The sequence below is a fragment of the Schistocerca cancellata genome, chromosome 9 (genome assembly GCF_023864275.1).
Source record: "Schistocerca cancellata isolate TAMUIC-IGC-003103 chromosome 9, iqSchCanc2.1, whole genome shotgun sequence".
In the NCBI taxonomy this organism is placed as follows: Eukaryota; Metazoa; Arthropoda; class Insecta; order Orthoptera; family Acrididae; genus Schistocerca; species Schistocerca cancellata.
The window spans coordinates 521,479,322-521,495,339 of NC_064634.1; the positions used below are offsets into that span (position 1 = coordinate 521,479,322).

The 16,018-nt window shown below is 55.0% G+C and overlaps 17 non-coding genes across 17 annotated transcripts; all 17 read right to left on the reverse strand.

Moving 5' to 3' along the window:
• Positions 1-231: 231 nt before the first annotated feature.
• On the reverse strand, positions 232-350 carry LOC126102624 (5S ribosomal RNA). The gene has a single exon (XR_007522910.1). It is a non-coding gene; the product is annotated as a 5S ribosomal RNA (ribosomal RNA).
• An 853-nt stretch (positions 351-1,203) lies between these two features.
• LOC126101870 (5S ribosomal RNA) lies at positions 1,204-1,322 on the reverse strand. The gene has a single exon (XR_007522581.1). It is a non-coding gene; the product is annotated as a 5S ribosomal RNA (ribosomal RNA).
• Positions 1,323-2,179: 857 nt separating this feature from the next.
• On the reverse strand, positions 2,180-2,298 carry LOC126102625 (5S ribosomal RNA). The gene has a single exon (XR_007522911.1). It is a non-coding gene; the product is annotated as a 5S ribosomal RNA (ribosomal RNA).
• Positions 2,299-3,151: 853 nt separating this feature from the next.
• On the reverse strand, positions 3,152-3,270 carry LOC126101871 (5S ribosomal RNA). The gene has a single exon (XR_007522582.1). It is a non-coding gene; the product is annotated as a 5S ribosomal RNA (ribosomal RNA).
• Positions 3,271-4,127: 857 nt separating this feature from the next.
• Positions 4,128-4,246, reverse strand: LOC126102626 (5S ribosomal RNA). The gene has a single exon (XR_007522912.1). It is a non-coding gene; the product is annotated as a 5S ribosomal RNA (ribosomal RNA).
• An 854-nt stretch (positions 4,247-5,100) lies between these two features.
• Positions 5,101-5,219, reverse strand: LOC126101872 (5S ribosomal RNA). The gene has a single exon (XR_007522583.1). It is a non-coding gene; the product is annotated as a 5S ribosomal RNA (ribosomal RNA).
• An 858-nt stretch (positions 5,220-6,077) lies between these two features.
• On the reverse strand, positions 6,078-6,196 carry LOC126102836 (5S ribosomal RNA). The gene has a single exon (XR_007523099.1). It is a non-coding gene; the product is annotated as a 5S ribosomal RNA (ribosomal RNA).
• Positions 6,197-7,050: 854 nt separating this feature from the next.
• LOC126101873 (5S ribosomal RNA) lies at positions 7,051-7,169 on the reverse strand. Its single transcript, XR_007522584.1, has one exon. It is a non-coding gene; the product is annotated as a 5S ribosomal RNA (ribosomal RNA).
• An 857-nt stretch (positions 7,170-8,026) lies between these two features.
• Positions 8,027-8,145, reverse strand: LOC126102837 (5S ribosomal RNA). Its single transcript, XR_007523100.1, has one exon. It is a non-coding gene; the product is annotated as a 5S ribosomal RNA (ribosomal RNA).
• An 854-nt stretch (positions 8,146-8,999) lies between these two features.
• Positions 9,000-9,118, reverse strand: LOC126101875 (5S ribosomal RNA). Its single transcript, XR_007522586.1, has one exon. It is a non-coding gene; the product is annotated as a 5S ribosomal RNA (ribosomal RNA).
• Positions 9,119-9,975: 857 nt separating this feature from the next.
• LOC126102839 (5S ribosomal RNA) lies at positions 9,976-10,094 on the reverse strand. The gene has a single exon (XR_007523102.1). It is a non-coding gene; the product is annotated as a 5S ribosomal RNA (ribosomal RNA).
• Positions 10,095-10,947: 853 nt separating this feature from the next.
• On the reverse strand, positions 10,948-11,066 carry LOC126101876 (5S ribosomal RNA). The gene has a single exon (XR_007522587.1). It is a non-coding gene; the product is annotated as a 5S ribosomal RNA (ribosomal RNA).
• An 860-nt stretch (positions 11,067-11,926) lies between these two features.
• On the reverse strand, positions 11,927-12,045 carry LOC126102628 (5S ribosomal RNA). The gene has a single exon (XR_007522914.1). It is a non-coding gene; the product is annotated as a 5S ribosomal RNA (ribosomal RNA).
• Positions 12,046-12,901: 856 nt separating this feature from the next.
• Positions 12,902-13,020, reverse strand: LOC126102629 (5S ribosomal RNA). Its single transcript, XR_007522915.1, has one exon. It is a non-coding gene; the product is annotated as a 5S ribosomal RNA (ribosomal RNA).
• An 855-nt stretch (positions 13,021-13,875) lies between these two features.
• LOC126102631 (5S ribosomal RNA) lies at positions 13,876-13,994 on the reverse strand. Its single transcript, XR_007522916.1, has one exon. It is a non-coding gene; the product is annotated as a 5S ribosomal RNA (ribosomal RNA).
• An 855-nt stretch (positions 13,995-14,849) lies between these two features.
• Positions 14,850-14,968, reverse strand: LOC126102632 (5S ribosomal RNA). The gene has a single exon (XR_007522917.1). It is a non-coding gene; the product is annotated as a 5S ribosomal RNA (ribosomal RNA).
• An 855-nt stretch (positions 14,969-15,823) lies between these two features.
• Positions 15,824-15,942, reverse strand: LOC126102633 (5S ribosomal RNA). The gene has a single exon (XR_007522918.1). It is a non-coding gene; the product is annotated as a 5S ribosomal RNA (ribosomal RNA).
• Between the last annotated feature and the right edge of the window lie 76 nt (positions 15,943-16,018).

Sequence of the window (16,018 nt, forward strand, 5' to 3'; positions counted from 1 at the left end):
AACAATAGGCGGTGACGTATTTCAGAAATCACCTGCCGATTCGTACTGTTTTGTCGTTTTCAAAGTCTTCTTGGCAAACTTGGTTAGCACATTCTCCCTCAAACTGAGTTAATTACTGCATTTTCGTACCATTACAGTAGTTTAAAAGGCTTAAGGAAGCATCTTTGTCACAACAGAAAGGTAGTTTGAAAATTGGGCTGGCGACATAACAAAAAAAAAAAACAGGAAGGGAGCCAACAGCACCCGGGTTTCCCAGGCGGTCACCCATCCAAGTACTAGCCGGGCCCGATGATGCTTAACTTCGGTGATCGGACGAGAACCGGTGTATTCATCATGGTATGGCCGTTGGCGCTCATGTAATGTAGGAGCACGGCAGAATTCGCGTTCGGCTTATCTCCCACCACACAAAATGTTAGTTTTCGGCCGCATTTGACGAAAGCGCTTCCTTCCGCAACCGCCAGTTCCTCGAGGACGGCGCGGGGAGGCGCGCCCGGCGTCCCAGCAGAGTGACGGCCGAATTGGCGGGCGCACCGCCGCGTGTGTGAGACGCACTGCTGCTCGTTGCACCCCCTGTCATTCGCTGGGCGCGTGCAGCCTTCGACACTAGCGGAGGACGCATCTTGTCCCTGGTGTTCAGCGGAGGGCCTGTGCGGGGTGCGGCAGTGTCGTGCAGGAGGGCCCACTGGTAGCGATGTGGGCTTCCTCGCCTCGCCTCGCCTCGCCTCGCCTCGCCTCACACCAGGTGTCTGCGTAGTTTGCAGTGCATTCGCACCATTCCTATCCCTGTCCCTGTCCCCGTCCCGACTTGTCCCGACTTTGCTCGACTGCCGCTCGCTGCCGCTCGGGTCGTGGTCCATATGACAGCGCAAGCACGACAAACGTCTGCGGGACGAGACGAGACGAGACGAGACGAGACGACTAAGGAATAAATTCGTGGTTACAAATCAAATTTGGAACTCTACACTCCTACACAACAATAGGCGGTGACGTATTTCAGAAATCACCTGCCGATTCGTACTGTTTTGTCGTTTTCAAAGTCTTCTTGGCAAACTTGGTTAGCACATTCTCCCTCAAACTGAGTTAATTACTGCATTTTCGTACCATTACAGTAGTTTAAAAGGCTTAAGGAAGCATCTTTGTCACAGCAGAAAGGTAGTTTGAAAATTGGGCTATCGACATAACAAAAAAAAAAAACAGGAAGGGAGCCAACAGCACCCGGGTTTCCCAGGCGGTCACCCATCCAAGTACTAGCCGGGCCAGATGATGCTTAACTTCGGTGATCGGACGAGAACCGGTGTATTCATCATGGTATGGCCGTTGGCGCTCTCTAATAAAGGAGCACGGCAGAATTCGCGTTCGGCTTTTCTGCCAACACACAAAATGTTAGTTTTCGGCCGCATTTGACAAAAGCGCTTCCTTTCGCAACCGCCAGTTCCTCGAGGACGGCGCGGGGAGGCGCGCCCGGCGTCCCAGCAGAGTGACGGCCGAATTGGCGGGCGCACCGCCGCGTGTGTGGGACGCACTGCTGCTCGTTGCACCCCCTGTCATTCGCTGGGCGCGGTCAGCCTTCGACACTAGCGGAGGACGCATCTTGTCCCTGGTGTTCAGCGGAGGGCCTGTGCGGGGTGCGGCAGTGTCGTGCTGGAGGGCCCACTGGTAGCGATGTGGGCTTCCTCGCCTCGCCTCGCCTCGCCTCGCCTCGCCTCGCCTCACACCAGGTGTCTGCGTAGTTTGCAGTGCATTCGCACCATTCCTATCCCTGTCCCTGTCCCCGTCCCGACTTGTCCCGACTTTGCTCGACTGCCGCTCGCTGCCGCTCGGGTCGTGGTCCATATGACAGCGCAAGCACGACAAACGTCTGCGGGACGAGACGAGACGAGACGAGACGAGACGACTAAGGAATAAATTCGTGGTTACAAATCAAATTCGGAACTCTAAACTCCTACACAACAATAGGCGGTGACGTATTTCAGAAATCACCTGCCGATTCGTACTGTTTTGTCGTTTTCAAAGTCTTCTTGGCAAACTTGGTTAGCACATTCTCCCTCAAACTGAGTTAATTACTGCATTTTCGTACCATTACAGTAGTTTAAAAGGCTTAAGGAAGCATCTTTGTCACAACAGAAAGGTAGTTTGAAAATTGGGCTGGCGACATAACAAAAAAAAAAAACAGGAAGGGAGCCAACAGCACCCGGGTTTCCCAGGCGGTCACCCATCCAAGTACTAGCCGGGCCCGATGATGCTTAACTTCGGTGATCGGACGAGAACCGGTGTATTCATCATGGTATGGCCGTTGGCGCTCATGTAATGTAGGAGCACGGCAGAATTCGCGTTCGGCTTATCTCCCACCACACAAAATGTTAGTTTTCGGCCGCATTTGACGAAAGCGCTTCCTTCCGCAACCGCCAGTTCCTCGAGGACGGCGCGGGGAGGCGCGCCCGGCGTCCCAGCAGAGTGACGGCCGAATTGGCGGGCGCACCGCCGCGTGTGTGAGACGCACTGCTGCTCGTTGCACCCCCTGTCATTCGCTGGGCGCGTGCAGCCTTCGACACTAGCGGAGGACGCATCTTGTCCCTGGTGTTCAGCGGAGGGCCTGTGCGGGGTGCGGCAGTGTCGTGCAGGAGGGCCCACTGGTAGCGATGTGGGCTTCCTCGCCTCGCCTCGCCTCGCCTCGCCTCGCCTCACACCAGGTGTCTGCGTAGTTTGCAGTGCATTCGCACCATTCCTATCCCTGTCCCTGTCCCCGTCCCGACTTGTCCCGACTTTGCTCGACTGCCGCTCGCTGCCGCTCGGGTCGTGGTCCATATGACAGCGCAAGCACGACAAACGTCTGCGGGACGAGACGAGACGAGACGAGACGAGACGACTAAGGAATAAATTCGTGGTTACAAATCAAATTTGGAACTCTACACTCCTACACAACAATAGGCGGTGACGTATTTCAGAAATCACCTGCCGATTCGTACTGTTTTGTCGTTTTCAAAGTCTTCTTGGCAAACTTGGTTAGCACATTCTCCCTCAAACTGAGTTAATTACTGCATTTTCGTACCATTACAGTAGTTTAAAAGGCTTAAGGAAGCATCTTTGTCACAGCAGAAAGGTAGTTTGAAAATTGGGCTATCGACATAACAAAAAAAAAAAACAGGAAGGGAGCCAACAGCACCCGGGTTTCCCAGGCGGTCACCCATCCAAGTACTAGCCGGGCCAGATGATGCTTAACTTCGGTGATCGGACGAGAACCGGTGTATTCATCATGGTATGGCCGTTGGCGCTCTCTAATAAAGGAGCACGGCAGAATTCGCGTTCGGCTTTTCTCCCAACACACAAAATGTTAGTTTTCGGCCGCATTTGACAAAAGCGCTTCCTTTCGCAACCGCCAGTTCCTCGAGGACGGCGCGGGGAGGCGCGCCCGGCGTCCCAGCAGAGTGACGGCCGAATTGGCGGGCGCACCGCCGCGTGTGTGGGACGCACTGCTGCTCGTTGCACCCCCTGTCATTCGCTGGGCGCGGTCAGCCTTCGACACTAGCGGAGGACGCATCTTGTCCCTGGTGTTCAGCGGAGGGCCTGTGCGGGGTGCGGCAGTGTCGTGCTGGAGGGCCCACTGGTAGCGATGTGGGCTTCCTCGCCTCGCCTCGCCTCGCCTCGCCTCGCCTCGCCTCACACCAGGTGTCTGCGTAGTTTGCAGTGCATTCGCACCATTCCTATCCCTGTCCCTGTCCCCGTCCCGACTTGTCCCGACTTTGCTCGACTGCCGCTCGCTGCCGCTCGGGTCGTGGTCCATATGACAGCGCAAGCACGACAAACGTCTGCGGGACGAGACGAGACGAGACGAGACGAGACGACTAAGGAATAAATTCGTGGTTACAAATCAAATTCGGAACTCTAAACTCCTACACAACAATAGGCGGTGACGTATTTCAGAAATCACCTGCCGATTCGTACTGTTTTGTCGTTTTCAAAGTCTTCTTGGCAAACTTGGTTAGCACATTCTCCCTCAAACTGAGTTAATTACTGCATTTTCGTACCATTACAGTAGTTTAAAAGGCTTAAGGAAGCATCTTTGTCACAACAGAAAGGTAGTTTGAAAATTGGGCTGGCGACATAACAAAAAAAAAAAACAGGAAGGGAGCCAACAGCACCCGGGTTTCCCAGGCGGTCACCCATCCAAGTACTAGCCGGGCCCGATGATGCTTAACTTCGGTGATCGGACGAGAACCGGTGTATTCATCATGGTATGGCCGTTGGCGCTCATGTAATGTAGGAGCACGGCAGAATTCGCGTTCGGCTTATCTCCCACCACACAAAATGTTAGTTTTCGGCCGCATTTGACGAAAGCGCTTCCTTCCGCAACCGCCAGTTCCTCGAGGACGGCGCGGGGAGGCGCGCCCGGCGTCCCAGCAGAGTGACGGCCGAATTGGCGGGCGCACCGCCGCGTGTGTGAGACGCACTGCTGCTCGTTGCACCCCCTGTCATTCGCTGGGCGCGTGCAGCCTTCGACACTAGCGGAGGACGCATCTTGTCCCTGGTGTTCAGCGGAGGGCCTGTGCGGGGTGCGGCAGTGTCGTGCAGGAGGGCCCACTGGTAGCGATGTGGGCTTCCTCGCCTCGCCTCGCCTCGCCTCGCCTCGCCTCACACCAGGTGTCTGCGTAGTTTGCAGTGCATTCGCACCATTCCTATCCCTGTCCCTGTCCCCGTCCCGACTTGTCCCGACTTTGCTCGACTGCCGCTCGCTGCCGCTCGGGTCGTGGTCCATATGACAGCGCAAGCACGACAAACGTCTGCGGGACGAGACGAGACGAGACGAGACGAGACGACTAAGGAATAAATTCGTGGTTACAAATCAAATTTGGAACTCTACACTCCTACACAACAATAGGCGGTGACGTATTTCAGAAATCACCTGCCGATTCGTACTGTTTTGTCGTTTTCAAAGTCTTCTTGGCAAACTTGGTTAGCACATTCTCCCTCAAACTGAGTTAATTACTGCATTTTCGTACCATTACAGTAGTTTAAAAGGCTTAAGGAAGCATCTTTGTCACAGCAGAAAGGTAGTTTGAAAATTGGGCTGGCGACATAACAAAAAAAAAAAAACAGGAAGGGAGCCAACAGCACCCGGGTTTCCCAGGCGGTCACCCATCCAAGTACTAGCCGGGCCAGATGATGCTTAACTTCGGTGATCGGACGAGAACCGGTGTATTCATCATGGTATGGCCGTTGGCGCTCTCTAATAAAGGAGCACGGCAGAATTCGCGTTCGGCTTTTCTCCCAACACACAAAATGTTAGTTTTCGGCCGCATTTGACGAAAGCGCTTCCTTTCGCAACCGCCAGTTCCTCGAGGACGGCGCGGGGAGGCGCGCCCGGCGTCCCAGCAGAGTGACGGCCGAATTGGCGGGCGCACCGCCGCGTGTGTGGGACGCACTGCTGCTCGTTGCACCCCCTGTCATTCGCTGGGCGCGGTCAGCCTTCGACACTAGCGGAGGACGCATCTTGTCCCTGGTGTTCAGCGGAGGGCCTGTGCGGGGTGCGGCAGTGTCGTGCTGGAGGGCCCACTGGTAGCGATGTGGGCTTCCTCGCCTCGCCTCGCCTCGCCTCGCCTCGCCTCGCCTCACACCAGGTGTCTGCGTAGTTTGCAGTGCATTCGCACCATTCCTATCCCTGTCCCTGTCCCCGTCCCGACTTGTCCCGACTTTGCTCGACTGCCGCTCGCTGCCGCTCGGGTCGTGGTCCATATGACAGCGCAAGCACGACAAACGTCTGCGGGACGAGACGAGACGAGACGAGACGAGACGACTAAGGAATAAATTCGTGGTTACAAATCAAATTCGGAACTCTAAACTCCTACACAACAATAGGCGGTGACGTATTTCAGAAATCACCTGCCGATTCGTACTGTTTTGTCGTTTTCAAAGTCTTCTTGGCAAACTTGGTTAGCACATTCTCCCTCAAACTGAGTTAATTACTGCATTTTCGTACCATTACAGTAGTTTAAAAGGCTTAAGGAAGCATCTTTGTCACAACAGAAAGGTAGTTTGAAAATTGGGCTGGCGACATAACAAAAAAAAAAAAACAGGAAGGGAGCCAACAGCACCCGGGTTTCCCAGACGGTCACCCATCCAAGTACTAGCCGGGCCCGATGATGCTTAACTTCGGTGATCGGACGAGAACCGGTGTATTCATCATGGTATGGCCGTTGGCGCTCATCTAATGTAGGAGCACGGCAGAATTCGCGTTCGGCTTATCTCCCACCACACAAAATGTTAGTTTTCGGCCGCATTTGACGAAAGCGCTTCCTTCCGCAACCGCCAGTTCCTCGAGGACGGCGCGGGGAGGCGCGCCCGGCGTCCCAGCAGAGTGACGGCCGAATTGGCGGGCGCACCGCCGCGTGTGTGAGACGCACTGCTGCTCGTTGCACCCCCTGTCATTCGCTGGGCGCGTGCAGCCTTCGACACTAGCGGAGGACGCATCTTGTCCCTGGTGTTCAGCGGAGGGCCTGTGCGGGGTGCGGCAGTGTCGTGCAGGAGGGCCCACTGGTAGCGATGTGGGCTTCCTCGCCTCGCCTCGCCTCGCCTCGCCTCGCCTCACACCAGGTGTCTGCGTAGTTTGCAGTGCATTCGCACCATTCCTATCCCTGTCCCTGTCCCCGTCCCGACTTGTCCCGACTTTGCTCGACTGCCGCTCGCTGCCGCTCGGGTCGTGGTCCATATGACAGCGCAAGCACGACAAACGTCTGCGGGACGAGACGAGACGAGACGAGACGAGACGACTAAGGAATAAATTCGTGGTTACAAATCAAATTTGGAACTCTACACTCCTACACAACAATAGGCGGTGACGTATTTCAGAAATCACCTGCCGATTCGTACTGTTTTGTCGTTTTCAAAGTCTTCTTGGCAAACTTGGTTAGCACATTCTCCCTCAAACTGAGTTAATTACTGCATTTTCGTACGATTACAGTAGTTTAAAAGGCTTAAGGAAGCATCTTTGTCACAGCAGAAAGGTAGTTTGAAAATTGGGCTGGCGACATAACAAAAAAAAAAAAACAGGAAGGGAGCCAACAGCACCCGGGTTTCCCAGGCGGTCACCCATCCAAGTACTAGCCGGGCCAGATGATGCTTAACTTCGGTGATCGGACGAGAACCGGTGTATTCATCATGGTATGGCCGTTGGCGCTCTCTAATAAAGGAGCACGGCAGAATTCGCGTTCGGCTTATCTCCCACCACACAAAATGTTAGTTTTCGGCCGCATTTGACGAAAGCGCTTCCTTCCGCAACCGCCAGTTCCTCGAGGACGGCGCGGGGAGGCGCGCCCGGCGTCCCAGCAGAGTGACGGCCGAATTGGCGGGCGCACCGCCGCGTGTGTGGGACGCACTGCTGCTCGTTGCACCCCCTGTCATTCGCTGGGCGCGGTCAGCCTTCGACACTAGCGGAGGACGCATCTTGTCCCTGGTGTTCAGCGGAGGGCCTGTGCGGGGTGCGGCAGTGTCGTGCTGGAGGGCCCACTGGTAGCGATGTGGGCTTCCTCGCCTCGCCTCGCCTCGCCTCGCCTCGCCTCGCCTCACACCAGGTGTCTGCGTAGTTTGCAGTGCATTCGCACCATTCCTATCCCTGTCCCTGTCCCCGTCCCGACTTGTCCCGACTTTGCTCGACTGCCGCTCGCTGCCGCTCGGGTCGTGGTCCATATGACAGCGCAAGCACGACAAACGTCTGCGGGACGAGACGAGACGAGACGAGACGAGACGACTAAGGAATAAATTCGTGGTTACAAATCAAATTCGGAACTCTAAACTCCTACACAACAATAGGCGGTGACGAATTTCAGAAATCACCTGCCGATTCGTACTGTTTTGTCGTTTTCAAAGTCTTCTTGGCAAACTTGGTTAGCACATTCTCCCTCAAACTGAGTTAATTACTGCATTTTCGTACCATTACAGTAGTTTAAAAGGCTTAAGGAAGCATCTTTGTCACAACAGAAAGGTAGTTTGAAAATTGGGCTGGCGACATAACAAAAAAAAAAAACAGGAAGGGAGCCAACAGCACCCGGGTTTCCCAGACGGTCACCCATCCAAGTACTAGCCGGGCCCGATGATGCTTAACTTCGGTGATCGGACGAGAACCGGTGTATTCATCATGGTATGGCCGTTGGCGCTCATCTAATGTAGGAGCACGGCAGAATTCGCGTTCGGCTTATCTCCCACCACACAAAATGTTAGTTTTCGGCCGCATTTGACGAAAGCGCTTCCTTCCGCAACCGCCAGTTCCTCGAGGACGGCGCGGGGAGGCGCGCCCGGCGTCCCAGCAGAGTGACGGCCGAATTGGCGGGCGCACCGCCGCGTGTGTGAGACGCACTGCTGCTCGTTGCACCCCCTGTCATTCGCTGGGCGCGTGCAGCCTTCGACACTAGCGGAGGACGCATCTTGTCCCTGGTGTTCAGCGGAGGGCCTGTGCGGGGTGCGGCAGTGTCGTGCAGGAGGGCCCACTGGTAGCGATGTGGGCTTCCTCGCCTCGCCTCGCCTCGCCTCGCCTCGCCTCACACCAGGTGTCTGCGTAGTTTGCAGTGCATTCGCACCATTCCTATCCCTGTCCCTGTCCCCGTCCCGACTTGTCCCGACTTTGCTCGACTGCCGCTCGCTGCCGCTCGGGTCGTGGTCCATATGACAGCGCAAGCACGACAAACGTCTGCGGGACGAGACGAGACGAGACGAGACGAGACGACTAAGGAATAAATTCGTGGTTACAAATCAAATTTGGAACTCTACACTCCTACACAACAATAGGCGGTGACGTATTTCAGAAATCACCTGCCGATTCGTACTGTTTTGTCGTTTTCAAAGTCTTCTTGGCAAACTTGGTTAGCACATTCTCCCTCAAACTGAGTTAATTACTGCATTTTCGTACGATTACAGTAGTTTAAAAGGCTTAAGGAAGCATCTTTGTCACAGCAGAAAGGTAGTTTGAAAATTGGGCTGGCGACATAACAAAAAAAAAAAAACAGGAAGGGAGCCAACAGCACCCGGGTTTCCCAGGCGGTCACCCATCCAAGTACTAGCCGGGCCAGATGATGCTTAACTTCGGTGATCGGACGAGAACCGGTGTATTCATCATGGTATGGCCGTTGGCGCTCTCTAATAAAGGAGCACGGCAGAATTCGCGTTCGGCTTATCTCCCACCACACAAAATGTTAGTTTTCGGCCGCATTTGACGAAAGCGCTTCCTTCCGCAACCGCCAGTTCCTCGAGGACGGCGCGGGGAGGCGCGCCCGGCGTCCCAGCAGAGTGACGGCCGAATTGGCGGGCGCACCGCCGCGTGTGTGGGACGCACTGCTGCTCGTTGCACCCCCTGTCATTCGCTGGGCGCGGTCAGCCTTCGACACTAGCGGAGGACGCATCTTGTCCCTGGTGTTCAGCGGAGGGCCTGTGCGGGGTGCGGCAGTGTCGTGCTGGAGGGCCCACTGGTAGCGATGTGGGCTTCCTCGCCTCGCCTCGCCTCGCCTCGCCTCGCCTCGCCTCACACCAGGTGTCTGCGTAGTTTGCAGTGCATTCGCACCATTCCTATCCCTGTCCCTGTCCCCGTCCCGACTTGTCCCGACTTTGCTCGACTGCCGCTCGCTGCCGCTCGGGTCGTGGTCCATATGACAGCGCAAGCACGACAAACGTCTGCGGGACGAGACGAGACGAGACGAGACGAGACGACTAAGGAATAAATTCGTGGTTACAAATCAAATTCGGAACTCTAAACTCCTACACAACAATAGGCGGTGACGAATTTCAGAAATCACCTGCCGATTCGTACTGTTTTGTCGTTTTCAAAGTCTTCTTGGCAAACTTGGTTAGCACATTCTCCCTCAAACTGAGTTAATTACTGCATTTTCGTACCATTACAGTAGTTTAAAAGGCTTAAGGAAGCATCTTTGTCACAACAGAAAGGTAGTTTGAAAATTGGGCTGGCGACATAACAAAAAAAAAAAACAGGAAGGGAGCCAACAGCACCCGGGTTTCCCAGACGGTCACCCATCCAAGTACTAGCCGGGCCCGATGATGCTTAACTTCGGTGATCGGACGAGAACCGGTGTATTCATCATGGTATGGCCGTTGGCGCTCATCTAATGTAGGAGCACGGCAGAATTCGCGTTCGGCTTATCTCCCACCACACAAAATGTTAGTTTTCGGCCGCATTTGACGAAAGCGCTTCCTTCCGCAACCGCCAGTTCCTCGAGGACGGCGCGGGGAGGCGCGCCCGGCGTCCCAGCAGAGTGACGGCCGAATTGGCGGGCGCACCGCCGCGTGTGTGAGACGCACTGCTGCTCGTTGCACCCCCTGTCATTCGCTGGGCGCGTGCAGCCTTCGACACTAGCGGAGGACACATCTTGTCCCTGGTGTTCAGCGGAGGGCCTGTGCGGGGTGCGGCAGTGTCGTGCAGGAGGGCCCACTGGTAGCGATGTGGGCTTCCTCGCCTCGCCTCGCCTCGCCTCGCCTCGCCTCACACCAGGTGTCTGCGTAGTTTGCAGTGCATTCGCACCATTCCTATCCCTGTCCCTGTCCCCGTCCCGACTTGTCCCGACTTTGCTCGACTGCCGCTCGCTGCCGCTCGGGTCGTGGTCCATATGACAGCGCAAGCACAACAAACGTCTGCGGGACGAGACGAGACGAGACGAGACGAGACGACTAAGGAATAAATTCGTGGTTACAAATCAAATTTGGAACTCTACACTCCTACACAACAATAGGCGGTGACGTATTTCAGAAATCACCTGCCGATTCGTACTGTTTTGTCGTTTTCAAAGTCTTCTTGGCAAACTTGGTTAGCACATTCTCCCTCAAACTGAGTTAATTACTGCATTTTCGTACCATTACAGTAGTTTAAAAGGCTTAAGGAAGCATCTTTGTCACAGCAGAAAGGTAGTTTGAAAATTGGGCTATCGACATAACAAAAAAAAAAAACAGGAAGGGAGCCAACAGCACCCGGGTTTCCCAGGCGGTCACCCATCCAAGTACTAGCCGGGCCAGATGATGCTTAACTTCGGTGATCGGACGAGAACCGGTGTATTCATCATGGTATGGCCGTTGGCGCTCTCTAATAAAGGAGCACGGCAGAATTCGCGTTCGGCTTTTCTCCCAACACACAAAATGTTAGTTTTCGGCCGCATTTGACAAAAGCGCTTCCTTTCGCAACCGCCAGTTCCTCGAGGACGGCGCGGGGAGGCGCGCCCGGCGTCCCAGCAGAGTGACGGCCGAATTGGCGGGCGCACCGCCGCGTGTGTGGGACGCACTGCTGCTCGTTGCACCCCCTGTCATTCGCTGGGCGCGGTCAGCCTTCGACACTAGCGGAGGACGCATCTTGTCCCTGGTGTTCAGCGGAGGGCCTGTGCGGGGTGCGGCAGTGTCGTGCAGGAGGGCCCACTGGTAGCGATGTGGGCTTCCTCGCCTCGCCTCGCCTCGCCTCGCCTCGCCTCGCCTCACACCAGGTGTCTGCGTAGTTTGCAGTGCATTCGCACCATTCCTATCCCTGTCCCTGTCCCCGTCCCGACTTGTCCCGACTTTGCTCGACTGCCGCTCGCTGCCGCTCGGGTCGTGGTCCATATGACAGCGCAAGCACGACAAACGTCTGCGGGACGAGACGAGACGAGACGAGACGAGACGACTAAGGAATAAATTCGTGGTTACAAATCAAATTCGGAACTCTAAACTCCTACACAACAATAGGCGGTGACGTATTTCAGAAATCACCTGCCGATTCGTACTGTTTTGTCGTTTTCAAAGTCTTCTTGGCAAACTTGGTTAGCACATTCTCCCTCAAACTGAGTTAATTACTGCATTTTCGTACCATTACAGTAGTTTAAAAGGCTTAAGGAAGCATCTTTGTCACAACAGAAAGGTAGTTTGAAAATTGGGCTGGCGACATAACAAAAAAAAAAAAAAACAGGAAGGGAGCCAACAGCACCCGGGTTTCCCAGGCGGTCACCCATCCAAGTACTAGCCGGGCCCGATGATGCTTAACTTCGGTGATCGGACGAGAACCGGTGTATTCATCATGGTATGGCCGTTGGCGCTCATCTAATGTAGGAGCACGGCAGAATTCGCGTTCGGCTTATCTCCCACCACACAAAATGTTAGTTTTCGGCCGCATTTGACGAAAGCGCTTCCTTCCGCAACCGCCAGTTCCTCGAGGACGGCGCGGGGAGGCGCGCCCGGCGTCCCAGCAGAGTGACGGCCGAATTGGCGGGCGCACCGCCGCGTGTGTGAGACGCACTGCTGCTCGTTGCACCCCCTGTCATTCGCTGGGCGCGTGCAGCCTTCGACACTAGCAGAGGACGCATCTTGTCCCTGGTGTTCAGCGGAGGGCCTGTGCGGGGTGCGGCAGTGTCGTGCAGGAGGGCCCACTGGTAGCGATGTGGGCTTCCTCGCCTCGCCTCGCCTCGCCTCGCCTCGCCTCACACCAGGTGTCTGCGTAGTTTGCAGTGCATTCGCACCATTCCTATCCCTGTCCCTGTCCCCGTCCCGACTTGTCCCGACTTTGCTCGACTGCCGCTCGCTGCCGCTCGGGTCGTGGTCCATATGACAGCGCAAGCACGACAAACGTCTGCGGGACGAGACGAGACGAGACGAGACGAGACGACTAAGGAATAAATTCGTGGTTACAAATCAAATTCGGAACTCTAAACTCCTACACAACAATAGGCGGTGACGTATTTCAGAAATCACCTGCCGATTCGTACTGTTTTGTCGTTTTCAAAGTCTTCTTGGCAAACTTGGTTAGCACATTCTCCCTCAAACTGAGTTAATTACTGCATTTTCGTACCATTACAGTAGTTTAAAAGGCTTAAGGAAGCATCTTTGTCACAACAGAAAGGTAGTTTGAAAATTGGGCTGGCGACATAACAAAAAAAAAAAAAAACAGGAAGGGAGCCAACAGCACCCGGGTTTCCCAGGCGGTCACCCATCCAAGTACTAGCCGGGCCCGATGATGCTTAACTTCGGTGATCGGACGAGAACCGGTGTATTCATCATGGTATGGCCGTTGGCGCTCATCTAATGTAGGAGCACGGCAGAATTCGCGTTCGGCTTATCTCCCACCACACAAAATGTTAGTTTTCGGCCGCATTTGACGAAAGCGCTTCCTTCCGCAACCGCCAGTTCCTCGAGGACGGCGCGGGGAGGCGCGCCCGGCGTCCCAGCAGAGTGACGGCCGAATTGGCGGGCGCACCGCCGCGTGTGTGAGACGCACTGCTGCTCGTTGCACCCCCTGTCATTCGCTGGGCGCGTGCAGCCTTCGACACTAGCAGAGGACGCATCTTGTCCCTGGTGTTCAGCGGAGGGCCTGTGCGGGGTGCGGCAGTGTCGTGCAGGAGGGCCCACTGGTAGCGATGTGGGCTTCCTCGCCTCGCCTCGCCTCGCCTCGCCTCGCCTCACACCAGGTGTCTGCGTAGTTTGCAGTGCATTCGCACCATTCCTATCCCTGTCCCTGTCCCCGTCCCGACTTGTCCCGACTTTGCTCGACTGCCGCTCGCTGCCGCTCGGGTCGTGGTCCATATGACAGCGCAAGCACGACAAACGTCTGCGGGACGAGACGAGACGAGACGAGACGAGACGAGTAAGGAATAAATTCGTGGTTACAAATCAAATTCGGAACTCTAAACTCCTACACAACAATAGGCGGTGACGTATTTCAGAAATCACCTGCCGATTCGTACTGTTTTGTCGTTTTCAAAGTCTTCTTGGCAAACTTGGTTAGCACATTCTCCCTCAAACTGAGTTAATTACTGCATTTTCGTACCATTACAGTAGTTTAAAAGGCTTAAGGAAGCATCTTTGTCACAACAGAAAGGTAGTTTGAAAATTGGGCTGGCGACATAACAAAAAAAAAAAAAACAGGAAGGGAGCCAACAGCACCCGGGTTTCCCAGGCGGTCACCCATCCAAGTACTAGCCGGGCCCGATGATGCTTAACTTCGGTGATCGGACGAGAACCGGTGTATTCATCATGGTATGGCCGTTGGCGCTCATCTAAAGTAGGAGCACGGCAGAATTCGCGTTCGGCTTATCTCCCACCACACAAAATGTTAGTTTTCGGCCGCATTTGACGAAAGCGCTTCCTTCCGCAACCGCCAGTTCCTCGAGGACGGCGCGGGGAGGCGCGCCCGGCGTCCCAGCAGAGTGACGGCCGAATTGGCGGGCGCACCGCCGCGTGTGTGAGACGCACTGCTGCTCGTTGCACCCCCTGTCATTCGCTGGGCGCGTGCAGCCTTCGACACTAGCAGAGGACGCATCTTGTCCCTGGTGTTCAGCGGAGGGCCTGTGCGGGGTGCGGCAGTGTCGTGCAGGAGGGCCCACTGGTAGCGATGTGGGCTTCCTCGCCTCGCCTCGCCTCGCCTCGCCTCGCCTCACACCAGGTGTCTGCGTAGTTTGCAGTGCATTCGCACCATTCCTATCCCTGTCCCTGTCCCCGTCCCGACTTGTCCCGACTTTGCTCGACTGCCGCTCGCTGCCGCTCGGGTCGTGGTCCATATGACAGCGCAAGCACGACAAACGTCTGCGGGACGAGACGAGACGAGACGAGACGAGACGACTAAGGAATAAATTCGTGGTTACAAATCAAATTCGGAACTCTAAACTCCTACACAACAATAGGCGGTGACGTATTTCAGAAATCACCTGCCGATTCGTACTGTTTTGTCGTTTTCAAAGTCTTCTTGGCAAACTTGGTTAGCACATTCTCCCTCAAACTGAGTTAATTACTGCATTTTCGTACCATTACAGTAGTTTAAAAGGCTTAAGGAAGCATCTTTGTCACAACAGAAAGGTAGTTTGAAAATTGGGCTGGCGACATAACAAAAAAAAAAAAAACAGGAAGGGAGCCAACAGCACCCGGGTTTCCCAGGCGGTCACCCATCCAAGTACTAGCCGGGCCCGATGATGCTTAACTTCGGTGATCGGACGAGAACCGGTGTATTCATCATGGTATGGCCGTTGGCGCTCATCTAATGTAGGAGCACGGCAGAATTCGCGTTCGGCTTATCTCCCACCACACAAAATGTTAGTTTTCGGCCGCATTTGACGAAAGCGCTTCCTTCCGCAACCGCCAGTTCCTCGAGGACGGCGCGGGGAGGCGCGCCCGGCGTCCCAGCAGAGTGACGGCCGAATTGGCGGGCGCACCGCCGCGTGTGTGAGACGCACTGCTGCTCGTTGCACCCCCTGTCATTCGCTGGGCGCGTGCAGCCTTCGACACTAGCAGAGGACGCATCTTGTCCCTGGTGTTCAGCGGAGGGCCTGTGCGGGGTGCGGCAGTGTCGTGCAGGAGGGCCCACTGGTAGCGATGTGGGCTTCCTCGCCTCGCCTCGCCTCGCCTCGCCTCGCCTCACACCAGGTGTCTGCGTAGTTTGCAGTGCATTCGCACCATTCCTATCCCTGTCCCTGTCCCCGTCCCGACTTGTCCCGACTTTGCTCGACTGCCGCTCGCTGCCGCTCGGGTCGTGGTCCATATGACAGCGCAAGCACGACAAACGTCTGCGGGACGAGACGAGACAAGACGAGACGAGACGAGTAAGGAATAAATTCGTGGTTACAAATCAAATTCGGAACTCTAAACTCCTACACAACAATAGGCGGTGACGTATTTCAGAAATCACCTGCCGATTCGTACTGTTTTGTCGTTTTCAAAGTCTTCTTGGCAAACTTGGTTAGCACATTCTCCCTCAAACTGAGTTAATTACTGCATTTTCGTACCATTACAGTAGTTTAAAAGGCTTAAGGAAGCATCTTTGTCACAACAGAAAGGTAGTTTGAAAATTGGGCTGGCGACATAACAAAAAAAAAAAAAACAGGAAGGGAGCCAACAGCACCCGGGTTTCCCAGGCGGTCACCCATCCAAGTACTAGCCGGGCCCGATGATGCTTAACTTCGGTGATCGGACGAGAACCGGTGTATTCATCATGGTATGGCCGTTGGCGCTCATCTAATGTAGGAGCACGGCAGAATTCGCGTTCGGCTTATCTCCCACCACACAAAATGTTAGTTTTCGGCCG